The sequence below is a fragment of the Meleagris gallopavo genome, chromosome 10 (genome assembly GCF_000146605.3).
Source record: "Meleagris gallopavo isolate NT-WF06-2002-E0010 breed Aviagen turkey brand Nicholas breeding stock chromosome 10, Turkey_5.1, whole genome shotgun sequence".
NCBI classification, from domain to species: Eukaryota; Metazoa; Chordata; class Aves; order Galliformes; family Phasianidae; genus Meleagris; species Meleagris gallopavo.
The window spans coordinates 2872048-2886000 of NC_015020.2; the positions used below are offsets into that span (position 1 = coordinate 2872048).

Consider the following 13953-nt stretch of genomic DNA (forward strand, 5'->3'; position numbering starts at 1 on the left):
GATCTGCCGTCAATTCAGCTCAATTCTTCGGGAGTCCGTGAAGCTGCTCCATGTACGTTGTTGTTTGTGTGGGGTTTGGTGGTTTTTTTTTGTTTGTTTGCTTTTTTGTTTTTTTGTCCTTTATCCAGACTTTTGGTCGTTATTTTGAGGTGAAAAATAAGCGTCGTTTTTATTAAAGACTGGCTCTTCTGCATTTGAGCACAAATAGCTTCATCTCTCGGTGAAGAACAGGAACCCCTGACGCTGCCGAGGCTCCCGGGGCAGCGCTGCCATTCGGCTGCCGCCTCACAGCACACAGAGAGCTTCAAAGCAGAAACAAGTTCCGCTGCCTTTACCGAGCTGCGTAGTCTCCTGTTTTGAAAGAGGGTGCCCAGATATGTTGCTATGCTGCTTTTGTGTTTTTTTGTGGGGCGGGTTATTTTTTTCCCCAACAGTTCTAATTGTCACCTTCTGTTCAGAGCTCTTAACAAAGCAGTGCAGCTTTTGCTCAGAGGTTTTGCTCAGTTAAATACAGTAAGACTTAACGATTTAGGCTAACGGTGAGGTTATTTAAGAGCAGATTATAGCAAACATGAATTAAATGAGGGATAATGACAAAATAATGACAAATTGTGCTCTCTTTTATCCATGTAATCTTCTAGAAGTTGGAAGCGTTATGTAAGTGTTTGTTCGAGCAGGAATGTCCTGCTGCTAGCAACAGGCACTGCCGTTTTCAGTTCACCTGGTGGGGCGATGTTACCTGCTGAGCATTCCATTGCACCGTATTGCCATAACTTTCCAATTAATGTTTGCAAAAGATTTGGTGATTAGGTATGAGCTCCGTGTTCAGCTCTGCTGCCTTGTGGACAGGATTGCAGCCCTCCTCTTGCCCTGTCTGCTTTTGTGCTGTGGGAATCTACGTGCTGAACCATCACCCCTTCTATGAAGCTTCCATTTCTGCTAGCAATACCAATACTATTTTTCTCACTACCACTTTGCTTGCGTTCATGGGCAGTGACAAATCCCTTTCATTTTATCTTCTAAAGTAGGTTCTACATAGCTGTGGTTTCTTTCTCTTTTCTTCCTTCCAGCACCTAAAAGCCTTTTCATTTAGACCCTCTTCATTTACCTGCCTTGATCACTTGTTTCTCTCCATTTTCTTCTTTCCTATTGGTGTAAATGCATTGTGCTCCCTTGTGCTGTCTTTCCATTGTTTCTTCTTCTTCATTATGTCCATTTTACTAGTATTTGTTTCACAAGCATAACTGCACTTGCAATGTAATGTAATATTGTCTCTTATTTTATTGTCCTCCTTAGTTTGCCAGAAATGCTCACCTTCATTTATCTCTAAAAACACTTTTTATGTTCTAGCTTCTCGTCTGCTTTAGAGAGAAGTTCAGTCAAGCTGGCTGTGACTCTCATAAAAATATCTTCCCAAAATTTACCTCTTCACCAGTGTCTTTCTTCATGTACATCTTATCAAAAAAATAATAGATTATCTATACCATTTCCACTCAATTTCCTAAATCCTTGCTTAAGTATCTCTAGCTAATTTTATTCAGAATGACTGTAAAATACGTAAAAACAGCTTCTGTGCCTTTGCTAAAGCATGAGAAATACTCCTTTTATGCTGGCTTTCCTTCTTTGCTGTTGGGGTAGAGAAGCCTCCATCTTCTCATTCAACAATGAATTTTCACTTCTAACAATGTACTAAGGCAGAGCTTCTCAGAACAAAAGAGAAGAAATTGCATCAGCCAAATATGACAAACAAAGCAACATGTCTAATGCTCTACAATTCAAACTGCTGAACTGTCTCCTCTTTGTGGCTTTATCTGTAGGTTGGATCTGTAGGATGAGAAGCCAAATGACAAGCCAGGTCCAAGAAGAACATTGCTTAAGGCTGACAGGCAATTGCCAAAGCCAACCTCTGGGAGCTCTCCAAGAAAGGATCAAAACTTTACTGTGAGATTGCATCTACTGCTGCCAGAATCTGCAGGTGAATCAATTTTATTTTTTTGTTGTTGTTGTTGACAGATCTACAATAGTCTGTGTTGATGCCAGAACACAGCTATTAACCTCTTCTTAGGTCAGTTAAGCTAGTGTAAGTTTCCTTGTACTGTGCTTCAGTCTCGAAGAAAAGATCCCAAAAAGATAACTGAGGAATGTTTCCAGCACAGACAGAGGTAGGAGATCCTTACATCCCACTAGTGCCAAAAATATTTACTCATAAATTAGAAACTTAGAGTGAGAAATTAGAAGCTACTTAGTGTACTACTAGTATATTACAAGTTGTTACTGCCCTGACAACACATATGTATACCAGTATGTACATTTTAATATTAATACAGGCTGTTGAATATGTTATTCAGTCTTCATTAGCCTAAATGTCATGTTTCCTAACTTAATTCCTCTTATTGTCAAGCAACATGATTATATGGCAGAATTTTCTCTCTTTAGCACCAGGTTGAGACAAATCTCTTCACGCTATTGTGCCCTTTAGGAATACTGTCAAATTCAATCATTCAGGACTCATGAGTCTTGCACTAACATGAAGAGATTGATTTGAAAACCATGGGACTACGTTTTTTCTTTCTGTTTTTCATTTTCCATTTCCATACCTTAACCATTTTACATGAAAGCTGAGATTGCCAGCTTTGCTCTCACATGCAAATGAGTATTTTGTGATGCTAGGGAGCCCAAGAATAATGCGCTTGGATGTGGCAATGACTGTCTATGCCAGTATTTTCTGATCAGTTAGAACTATCTAAAATGTCAAGAAATATTGTGGTGTCAGAAAATATACTAGAATATAGCAGCTTCTACAGCCTATTTAGAGAGAGTTAAAAATAGACATAAAAATTACCCCAGGCAAAGATGCAGAGAAATTCTTGACCTTTCATAAACTGGGTCCCATTCGAATAAATTATGGTTTAATAAGGTCAGTAGAAGACATATACCTAAGAATAAGTAGTCTTATGTGGTTATCCTACACAATGGAAAAGTTTGAAAAGGTCCAGTAAGTCAACTGGCAAGTAACTGAACATGAGTTCCAAGTGTGATGTTGTAGCAAAAAGGGTTTGTGCGAATCTTGTTGCATAGGCAGAGTGCAGATGTTAATGGTGGCAATTTTTACATGTATGTAGAAATCATGAAGGTAATTCAAGCATAATGTGCTCTGCGAGATGGACACCAGAAAAATGAAATGAGTACAGAAAAGACCTGTCAAAGAAAATGCTATGTAATTGAAGAACTAAAAATCTTAATTTAACTACTGAACCAAAAAAATTGAAAGTTGAGTTCACAGCAGTGTATACATAAATGCACAGAAAGAAATATTGAATGTTAGGACCCTTTAAATCTACCAAAAAGTGGTGTAGGAGGGAGTAATGCCTGGTAGGTGGAACCAAGCAAGTTCAAATAGTGTTGTCTATCAGTACTCAACTCAGTACCACTAACAACAAAAAAAAACAGAGAAGGGCTGTGGTGGATTTCTTGCTTCTTGATGTCTTCATCTTTGCTATATTTCACAAATAAATTTCTATATTTATAAGCTCCCCACGAACTCAATAAATAATTTTTTCTTACTACCACCCCACATCAGTCTTTCCTTTCTTTGTATGCCTTTTCCATCTTTGACTGCCCTGTCCCACTTGCTCAGCACTGCGCTGTGAGATGGGAAAGAAAAATTGTAGGTAAAGGGGAGATGACTGCACCCACTTTTTGTCTCAGATTACTCTATATCTCTCAGAGCACTTGAAGGAGAGTCTCCAGCCCTTGCCTCTATTTGCCACACAGAAGAATGCACTTTGTCCAGCTGAGCTCTCTCTATTCAAATCTTGTTCTTCCATACTCTGCTACTGCAGTCTGTTCAACAGACTGACAACAGAGTCAGCTCAACAGCTGTGCCTTGACAAAAGACTGAGACTTACAGCCAAAAGCAAAGCAGTATAGCTGGTCTGGAGTGATGCTTCAGAGACTTTTTCAACTTTTAGACAAAATTAAAGCTTTCCTTGGCAGTAACTATCCATTTAAAGTAATTTGAATATTCTTGTATGTGCTGCAACTTCTGTGATTGCTTACAGCTTAACAGGAATACAGTGCCTGGCCAAAATGGTTCCTGCGTGGCTAAGGGGAAAACTGGCATCTTATGAATATTAAACTGAGTGCTTTTCTTTTCCTTGTATTATATATTATTGGTATGTGAAACATCTGTTTGAATGTAGAGTTACAGTTGTCATTGTTTTCTACATTTCACCAGCATATAAGATGTGCTTTTTTAATAGCTAAATGAGAGATTCTGTTCTCCTAATAGATACATTGATAACACTGTGCTTTTGCTCCTTTATCTGACATAAAGCTGAATCTGGTAACCTCACTTACTGCATAATTATGTTGTCATTGGGAATACTCACACATGTAAAATGAGAAGGACTTGGCCCTTTGGTCATATTTTTGTAATAAAAGGTAAAATGAGATTTTAGGAAACTGCAACTTATGACCATGATATTTATGAGGCTGTCAGGATTGCACTGTAAGAATTCATATTATTTAATTCTTCACTCTGACACTAAAGCATCATTTCATTTATATGCAAATAAGAGCATACTCTACTGCTGTTTCTTCCCTGAAGAAGCCGTTTGAATTATTCACATTTTATTAATAAAACTTCATAAATAAGTATTTTTTCTACTCAATTGGTAGTGGTCAGGGAGAGAATCTATTTATCAGATTTTGTTATTATGAGCTTCATAACAAAATATGAAGATTTATGGAGTACATAATTAGATATTATATGATTGTAATTGTAGCACAGGGTTATACAGATGAAATACACTTTTCTTTGTGCATTTCTTCTTGGCAGAGGCACTTTCTGGGAAATGGACTAAACCCAGTCCCCATCACTGTGTTCCAAGAACTGCGTATGAAAGGAACAAAGCAGTTTAATACCTTTGTTTTATCACACATACTGAAATAATTTTGAGTAATGGAAATATGCCTAGGAAAGACTAATGTGGTGAAAGCGTTCTTTTCTGTGCAGAGGTGCTGGTGTGCAGACCTAGCATAGCTGCATGTATGATATTACAATGCAGAGCCTGAAGCTCTCTGGTCTTTAAACCATCAGTGTTTAATTTTCCTTTCAGGTACAGATCGTGGTCAGAATACTCCAGAGGTGAACTCAAATCCACCGGAGCTGTGAATGAGGCTAGGTGCCTGTGGGACTGAGCCCTGGCACTGAAACCTGGCCTCCTGATATGTTTATGTAGAGCAAAGATGCGCTGATGCTCTACTTAGTTCAAGATACCAGCCTCTTCAAGTGTACACTAGGGGGACTATAGGAACTCAGGTGTTTTCTTCAGCAATATCAGGCTAAAGAGGCCAAGTGAAATTTGTGTAAATTGCTTTGTCAGAGTTAGGTATCTATACTGCACTTTTTAAATAGGCATTTTTTTGAAATACTGGCACTGAATTCTCCTTGAAGCTTTGAAGTATGAGACACAGAGAACAATGCAGACATGAGGTGTTCAATTCTATTACACAGTAGTACCTAAATGCCTATATATGACCTAAACCAATGAAAATTTAAGGGAAAAACACCAGAAGGGAAATACCTGCTGAGTATTACAGTTCAGCCCTTAGGGTTTTGTTTCATTTTATCACTATATGCTGTAATCCAAGCAGAATTTTAGTCTCCTTTACTGTATGTTTGAAATCTGCCATAGCAAAACTATTGCAAATTAGAAGTAGTTCAGTAAATCTAAGCTGCTTAAGTTTGTGTCACGAGCTGAAGCTATTTTGTGGGAAAAATTGTATTCTGTCGTTGTCAATTAAATATGCATTGAATTTTGTGTTTTTGTAGAAACAAGACCATGGAGCAGATCTTGTGGAAGCCTCTCAATGTCTCAGAGTTATCAAGACTATTAACCTGTAAACATATACATGACTGTTCTTAAAATAATTTATTTTGCATTTGAAATAAGGATTTGTGAGCTGCATTGAGCATAATCCAACCAAGCATTTCACTGGGCAGTTAAATTTAAGCATATGTAGGCTTCCTGAAGGCACTGAATTGGGTTGTGTGTGCTAGGTAGGCATGTGTGTTTAGAAGAGTAGCAATGAATGTTCCTTAGTAATTATTTGCAGCTACTCTGAAGGATACTGTATTGACTGACAGTCAGTGAGACAACAGATGTTCTGAAAATGTTTACCTGCACATAGCTGTTATGGACATACCTAATGCTAGTCAGAGAAAAATGTAATCATACATCAATTCTGATCCATCTGCACATGATCTTAAGAAGTTCAAAAAACACCTTTTATGCTAGCCTGTTGTAGCAGAAGTGCAAGTCACAGCCTGAAGCAGTGATTGAGCACCTGGTGGGAAAAGCAGGGCCAATCCAGGTGAGCTCAGGTGCAAACATGCAAGCAATGCCCCTGAGTGACCAGAAGGGGTGAAGCCAGGATCCAACCCTTCCCAGACCTCATTTAAGGGTTGGCAGTGGAGACAAGGGTGTATCACTGGAAATCTCTGCATACCTGAAGCCTTCTGCAGGTAAGCAGCTTCTTTCCTTTGCTTCTGTGACTACAGCTGTTACATTTGAGCAAGTTCTCACTTGCTAAAGCCTAGGACCTTGCTGCTCTGCTGTCATTGCTGTGCTGCTTCCCATTGCATTACACATGTACAACCACAGGCTTTATTGCTATGTTTTGATAATATTGAATAAGCTGTGAAAGTAGTAAATCTAAAGTACTCGCTGTGTTATTTTTTTGAAGAATGAATAATTGTAGTATGATAGCTTTCATTTCTGGAGTTTGTTTTTATTTTGAAGACAATACCGTTAACTTTTTTTTTCCTGGAGATTCTTTAATTCTCTCCATGTTGAATACAGCTAAAATATTAAGACAGAAGAATGCCATTATTCCTCCAACAATATGTATTTGCTGCCTGTTCGTGGTATTATTTACAATAAGCAGAATCAAACCACGGGGTAGTGTAAGTAAGTATAAACATATGTTTTGCTGGGTTGTCTGTGACAGCTTTGTAGCCAAGAATAGCAACTTCTGAGGTTTACCAACATTTGGTAAGCCAAAAAAATTCTCTTTGAAAACAGATGCAAATTCTAATTCTTAAGAAGCTTTATCTGCAAAAAAAGGAAAGGGAAGAAAAAAATTGAGGTGTATGCTAATTTTGGTGGATTTGATCATGCGTGGCTGAAAATTGGAAAAAAAATCTTGTAAATCATCTAGAAAACAGAATTGTAGATTGTTGTGGTATTCTAATAAGGTTGGCAGCAAAAGTTCAGGCAAACTCAGAAAATGCGCCTATGGTATTCAGTTACATTTCATCTATTGAAAGTGTAAATGCAGAATGTTACAGCATGAGTGTTCTGCCTGTTAAATCATCTTGTAGGCTGGAGTGTAAGGGGTAAGCTACTGATCCAAACATTTAGAGACTGTTTCTTTTTTTATCTCCTGATAGAGGATAGGTGCTAATTTGCACTACTGAGACTGATGGGAATTTTACTCCTACCTCTCCAAAGGGAGGAAAGTCAGGGGCATTGTTAGGGTGATTTTTATTATTGTCTTCTCCTCATTGCAAAGCTTATTTTGAAGTGGTAAAGATATTCAGACTTGCTAGGGTCCAGAAGGCACTGTTCGGCCCTGATAGTCCTAGCTCACTACCCAGAACTCTACTTAGGCTACTGCTCTGAGCTGGACAGGACTTGGGTCCTGACATCCCAGCCCAACCTTGGGCCCTCCCAACCCAGGGAGGTGCCAGATGAGTGCTGGGGCTGTCTTGGCTCCCCAGGACTCTCCCTGCCCTGCTCCCAGCTGTGGTGGTGGGATGTGTCCTGCCCAACCCCAGCATCCCTCCGTAGTGGAGCTGCTGGCTTTCTGTGTGCCCTGACACAGATGTAATAATGGCTGAATTTTATTGAGGAAGAAATCCAGTGACCGCCATCTGGCTTCTCCAGTACTTCTCTTTTACAGATAATGTATACAAGAGGCTCTCTGTGAAAGCATTCTTTATAGGTAGCTCTTGGTGTCTGTGTTTCTAGCATGGCATCTGTGTGTAGTTGTATCTGTTCATGGTTCACATTCCCAGGTCCTTTTGCCAAAAGGCAAATATAGAAATTTACACTGGGCACCTCAAGCCCTAGTTTAGGCAACTAAATAGCATGATTGTAAGATCTCCCAGTGCAGCAGTAAATCAGAACATCTATCAGTGCTGACTGTCATATGCTTAGAGCATTCTTCTGTCGTTACTTTGTTTTCTCCTTGGGGTAACAATACTAAAATCTGAGAAAAGCAGTTAATTTCTTGCAATGTGTTCATACTCAACTTAGTCGTACCTTTAAGTCTCCAGTACTACTGCAGTGCGTGGCTGCAGAGGTGATAGTTACTGAACTTAGATATGTAGATACGTAGCCTATTGTTTCTTTCTTCTCTTTTTTTTTTTTTTTTTTTTCATTAAAAGGAGAGGATAACATGTCTTGGAAAAGCATTATTTAAATTGTGCACTGGTGCACTGCTGAGCTTATTCTATATTAAATTTCAAGGATGAGTTCTCTTGTGAGAATTCAGCAACTTGACTGATTCATTTATTTTTCAAGAAAATTATCTGATATTGTTCTTTTTTTTTTTTTTTCTTTTACTCTCAGCTACAAGTAATCACAGCAATGAAATTGGTTTTCTTTTTATGTGGGAAGCTGCAACAACCAACTTAGCTAATTACGTGAAAAGGTGGTAACTTCTCCAGGCTGGCGCAGGAAAACATTGAAGTTTATTGTGGCTTCTGTCCTGTGGAACGTTTGTGTTAAAATGCTGCAGAAGTCTTTTTTTCAGGCTCCAGCACATGGCCAGCAATGCAGTGATGTGAGAATCCTGCTTGGTTTCTTCTGCCACCTCCTTGTTCCCATCCCAAACATATGGAAGTGTCAAAATAGGCAGCCTGTGGTTAGAAAATAAGTCCAAATCCTCAGAAACTTTCAGCTCTGTTGTTATTTCAATGGAGAAACTTGCAGGATGAGGGAAGGCTTGGAATTTCTGACAGGCAGCTGAACACTTCCACTATCTGCTCAGGGTGTCAGGCTTCCTCATGGTGACCAGCAATCAGGTGCACACCTCGATTCAGGACCACACAGAGCTGTCCTTTGCCACTCTTCTAAGAGCATGCTTGCTGCAAGTACACAGTGCATGTGCACTTGTGAGCTGGAGCATGTGAAACACTCTCTCTGTTTCTCCGTGTGGTAAGTCCCTGTCAGATAAAGTGGCAGACAAATGGTCTCCGGACACATTAGGGACAGTACAAAGCAGAAAAGATGGCTGTATCTGGAATAGGTGGGACAGTCATTTAAAAACAAACTTTTTGAGCCTTCAAATGCTGTAAGTCTAATGCTTCCACTAAGCAGCAGAAGCTTGTCTGGAAAACCTTATTGTTGTCATGTTCCCTTGCCTGTAACTGGTTGCTTGCTTTCTGTTTATGTTTTTGATTGCAGTATGTAGTATGTTAGTTTTTTTTCAGAACTCCTCCTACATTTCCTCAAGTCAAAACGCTATTTTCAGACTTTGTGGCTCTTCTTCATTTCCTCTGTGAGGAAATATTTTAATACTGCAATTTGATGTAGCCATGTTCCAGATAGAACGTGTGCAAGCCAAACTTTGCTTTCTGGGCAGAATTTGGATGACTGCATTTCAATTTTTTTGTTCTTCAGTCTGCAGCATGGAAACCACAGGACCATATGGCATAACTACAGAAACGTGTGAGCTCGTTATGCAACTGCTTCCTAATATAGCTACAAAACATGGAGGTGATGAGTTAAATGGATCAAAAATAATGTTGCTGTTTGAGAAGGCAGCAAAGCCCAAACACTTACCTCTGGGAAATGAAATATTGCTATCCAACAGACGTTCCCAAAATATCTAATGTTAAGATAACTGAAATGAATTCATGAGCATTCTGGTTTCAGCAGGGATAGAGTCAATTTTCTTCCTAGTAGCTGGTATGGTGCTGTGTTTTGGCTTTGAGATGACAATGTTGGTAACACCACTGTTAGTTGTTGCTGAGCAATGCTTGTACCCAGTCAAGGACTTCTCTGCTTCTGATGCTGCCCTGCCAGTAAGCTCACTGCCATAGCACAAGCAGATCAGATGGCCTCAGCCTACTGAAGGGGTGTCCGTACATATGGCATTGGCAGTGGCTGGGGTGGCTGCTGCTTGGGGCCTGTCTGGGCATGGCTTGGCTGGAGGTCAGCAATTGCCTTGTGCATCAATTACTAATGCATCACTTACTCATTTGTTTTTGTGTTGTTTTTTCACCATTTGTGTGCTATGGTTTGGTTGTTGTTTTTTCAGTGATTGGTTGTGTTGTTTTTATATTTATTGTTTAAGTGCCCGTATCCCAGCTGATAAGTTCTCTTCCTTTTCCCCTTTTCCATTCTCTCAGCCATCCCATGGCTATGTGGTGTGTAACTACTGACCAGGTTAAACCACAAAAATGAGTACTTCAGTTCTTTTGTCTACCAAAAAATAGACTTCCTACTAGTGTCCCTGAAAGGAAAATGAGTGAAGCAAGGGGGCTGCTCATATGTTGTACATCACAGTTGTCAGCTATGTGGCTACCCACACATGCTCCACACAAATAAGGTGCTGAGATGTCACTGGTTCTGTACAAATTTGGTAATAAACTGTTACTTGTGTGCATTCCTCAGGTGTTGCTTGCTGTCATACTGATCATCTGTTTTTACTGTCCCTCTGCTAAATGGAATTTTTAGCAAAATAAAAGGAGTCATTCAGAAATGGGTATTATCCTACAAGGTTTCATAAGAAATTGGAAATGAGTAGGATTAGGTGGAAGGATCAAAAATATTTTGTTTGGATGGAAGGATTTAAAACTTTTGTAGACAGCAAAAACAGCTTGGTGCAGTTTCTTAAACAATGTCAGTAAAATTAACAAAGGACAAAATGGAGAAAAGTGTTAATCAGGGAAAGATTGCTAGAAGATTATGGTGTTAATTTGGTAGTTGCTGAGGAAAACTGTGAAGTCTTCGTGTTTGTCCTAGTTACAAGAATTTTGAGGCTGTTGTGGAAACCCACGACTTAGCAAGCTGTCTTATGAGTAAAGCAAAGAAATAAGGCAACTGCAATGCTCCACTTCCCTATGAACACTGTCTTTCATGCCAGAAGAAAGGCTGAGAGGTTATTCCATCACAATCTCTACTACATTCAGTCTTCTTGTAGCCACAGGCTTTGTGTCCTAAACAGTCCCTCTTGGCTTTGAAAACCCAATTTCCTTTTGCTTTTACCAAAAATATACCCCTCAGTCACAGTTAAGGATACTCTGTGTTGAGTGGTTTGTTTATCCCAGGGCACTTTTGCATGGTACTGGCCAGTGGGAACTTATTCCCTGCTAACCTTATTTGTATATATGCAATGCAAAGCAGTACATACTGTGTATGTAACACAGCCTTACTTGATAGCGTTTGGTGCCCACAGAACTCTGATGAAAATTTCTTCCTAAGGAAAGGTGGAATGGAAAGTCAAATCTTTAGATGAAAGGGGAGTCTGGAGAAAATCCACGGAGGAAAACAAGGAAAGAAACTTTGAATAGATCCTGAAATCAGTGAAGAGCCTGTGGGGATAGCCAAGGATTAAAAAAGAGAAAAAAGAAAGTCTATTTTTACCTTAAAATTTGTCTTCAATTGATTTATCTCAAAGTTTCTACTGTGTGCTTATATTTGGAAACAATGAAGTCAAAATATAAACATCTCACATTAGGAATGCAAATAGATCTCATGATAGCTTCAATAGATTTCTTAATGGGAGATTACAATGAGGATGAAACTATGGTAGAAAACCAGATGGACAAAGCAATGAAAGTAGTAATACACAGGAAAAGGAAGCTAGCTGGGGTCAAGGATGAGGTCAACATTGCAGACAAGGGAGGCAACTATTAGGTCAGAATAAAACAGAACAAAAGAAGAGAACAAGCAGCACATGTATAATATATGTGATAGGACCCAATTCTGCCCTACCTTACATTGGTGCAACTTCTTTGGCTGAATCCTTTTAGCACAATGTCACTTTCAATATGATCTAACAACATGCATGCAAGCAAGCTTGCTTCCCCTTGTTTTTTTTTTTTTCTTTAATCAGTGCACAGCGCTAAGTTTTCATTGTCTTAAACTGTTTCTAGACAATTATAATTTCAATTTTCCACTGTTGTTACTTTTGTGGTCCTTTAGATACTGCAGATTTCTTCTGTGCACCTTCCATGAGCAAATATTTCCTGTTTCAAGTCTGTGTTCTGCTTCATTGAAATTGAATTGTTTAAGTTAAAGGTCATTTGGGGAAAACAAGACTCTTGCTTGACTAGTGTATTATTTTATGCATTTTTAAAATCTATGAATTCTGGGCACATTCCACCTATTGATCCTCATTTTAAAATATTTAGGTGTTGGGTTTTATTTTGTTTTTCTTTTTTCACATTGTCAGTATTCCTCTTTTCCATATTTTGGCATCAGTGGTGCAAAAAGGAGCAAAGAGGAAAATCCGCTCCCAGAACAAATAAGCAGAAAAACAGACTTGGCTTGAAACCCTTCCTTATTGCATCTTTTATACTTTCAGCACTTATATTATTTTTAAAGTTCTAACCCCCAGGGAACTTTGCCTGTAACGTCTGGAATTTTAAAAATAAAAATCAACCTTTAGAACCTGCCAACTCCTTTCCCCAAAACTCCAGGCTTCTGCTCCTCTTCTTACACATTTATCTCATGTTACTTTACTATTATAGGCAACGCTGTATTTACTGCTTGTTTATATCACCATAACAGAAGTAGCGTTAAACCCTCAGTTCACTGATTAATGAAAAGTAACAACAGTATACTTGTTGTTTTCCATTTGTCTACTGTGCTTCCAGTTCTGAAGAGCTACCCATGCAAGAACAAAGAGTTGCAGCTCCTAAGAAAACTGTTTCATAGCCCTACACAGAGGAACAAAGAAATACATACAAAGGAAGCTGTGCCGTACGCCACTCCAGCAGGCCTGGCTGAGGTGTGCCGAATCCCAGCAGGCTGAGAAGCGCTCGTGGAGCCCCCAGCAGACAGCAGCACTGGGGCCCTGAGACCAAAGCAGCCCATCAAAGATAGGAATTTCATACTGAAAGGAAAGTAATACATATATCACTTAAGGCATCTAGCTTAAAATATTAAAAAGGAGGACAGAACTATGGAAAGAGGAGTTCTTTTAGAAGATTGCCTGTGGACTGTATTTTAATGTTCTGAAGCTGCTCCCTGCAGCTATTTTATACAATACCCAGTTTTCTCGAGTTTCAGAAGTACTAATGATTCAATGGATGCAGAATCACAGAAAGCTCCTGAACTCAGCTTATGCTTCCCTCCACTGCCTTGAAGTCCTATTTCCAGCCAGTGTTTTAGAACTAGACAGCTTTGCAAGAGAGTAAAAATCCCTTAGCAGTATTAACTGTTAACTTCTTTGAAAGGAGTTCATTTTAAGCCAGAGCAATTGGATGTGTGTGATAGAAATATTGTTTTTTTCTAACAACTGCTAGATTATTAACCTAAAAGCTTGCTTTAATGCAACGATCATAGTAATGAGATGCATTACCTCTTTTGGTGTTTGGTATCAGTTTTTTTGCTCTATTCTCCAATATTTCTGTGGATATTTCATGTGGGTTTTGATGTTTAAAAAAGCAGTCATTTGAAACGTCATGAATACACAACAGAAATTTGGTAAGTAGCAAGCCCAACTCCCCAGTTTAATAGGGGGATAATGCTTTTTTTTAATCCTTTTCAAACGCATGGCCAACAGTTTTTTCTATAATGTCAAAATATGATATAAAAATACCATTTCATGCGAATTTCAACTACCTGTGGCTTCGGGAATAGATGCTACATACTCTCTAGCTGTAGAAATCATCACGGTAAAAAGATGGCTTGTTTTTACGACTGGAATATA

At 39.0% G+C, this 13953-nt stretch overlaps 1 long non-coding RNA gene across 3 annotated transcripts; it reads left to right on the top strand.

Moving 5' to 3' along the window:
- Nucleotides 1-13947, top strand: LOC104912247. 3 transcript variants are annotated; one of them, XR_002117877.1, is made up of 4 exons: nucleotides 1-52; nucleotides 1818-1975; nucleotides 5121-9788; nucleotides 12896-13947. It is a non-coding gene; the product is annotated as an uncharacterized LOC104912247 (long non-coding RNA). The 3 variants fall into 3 exon arrangements; XR_794497.2 differs by having other exon boundaries at nucleotides 5121-6529; nucleotides 9693-13947; XR_002117878.1 differs by having other exon boundaries at nucleotides 5121-6529.
- Nucleotides 13948-13953: the final 6 nt, after the last annotated feature.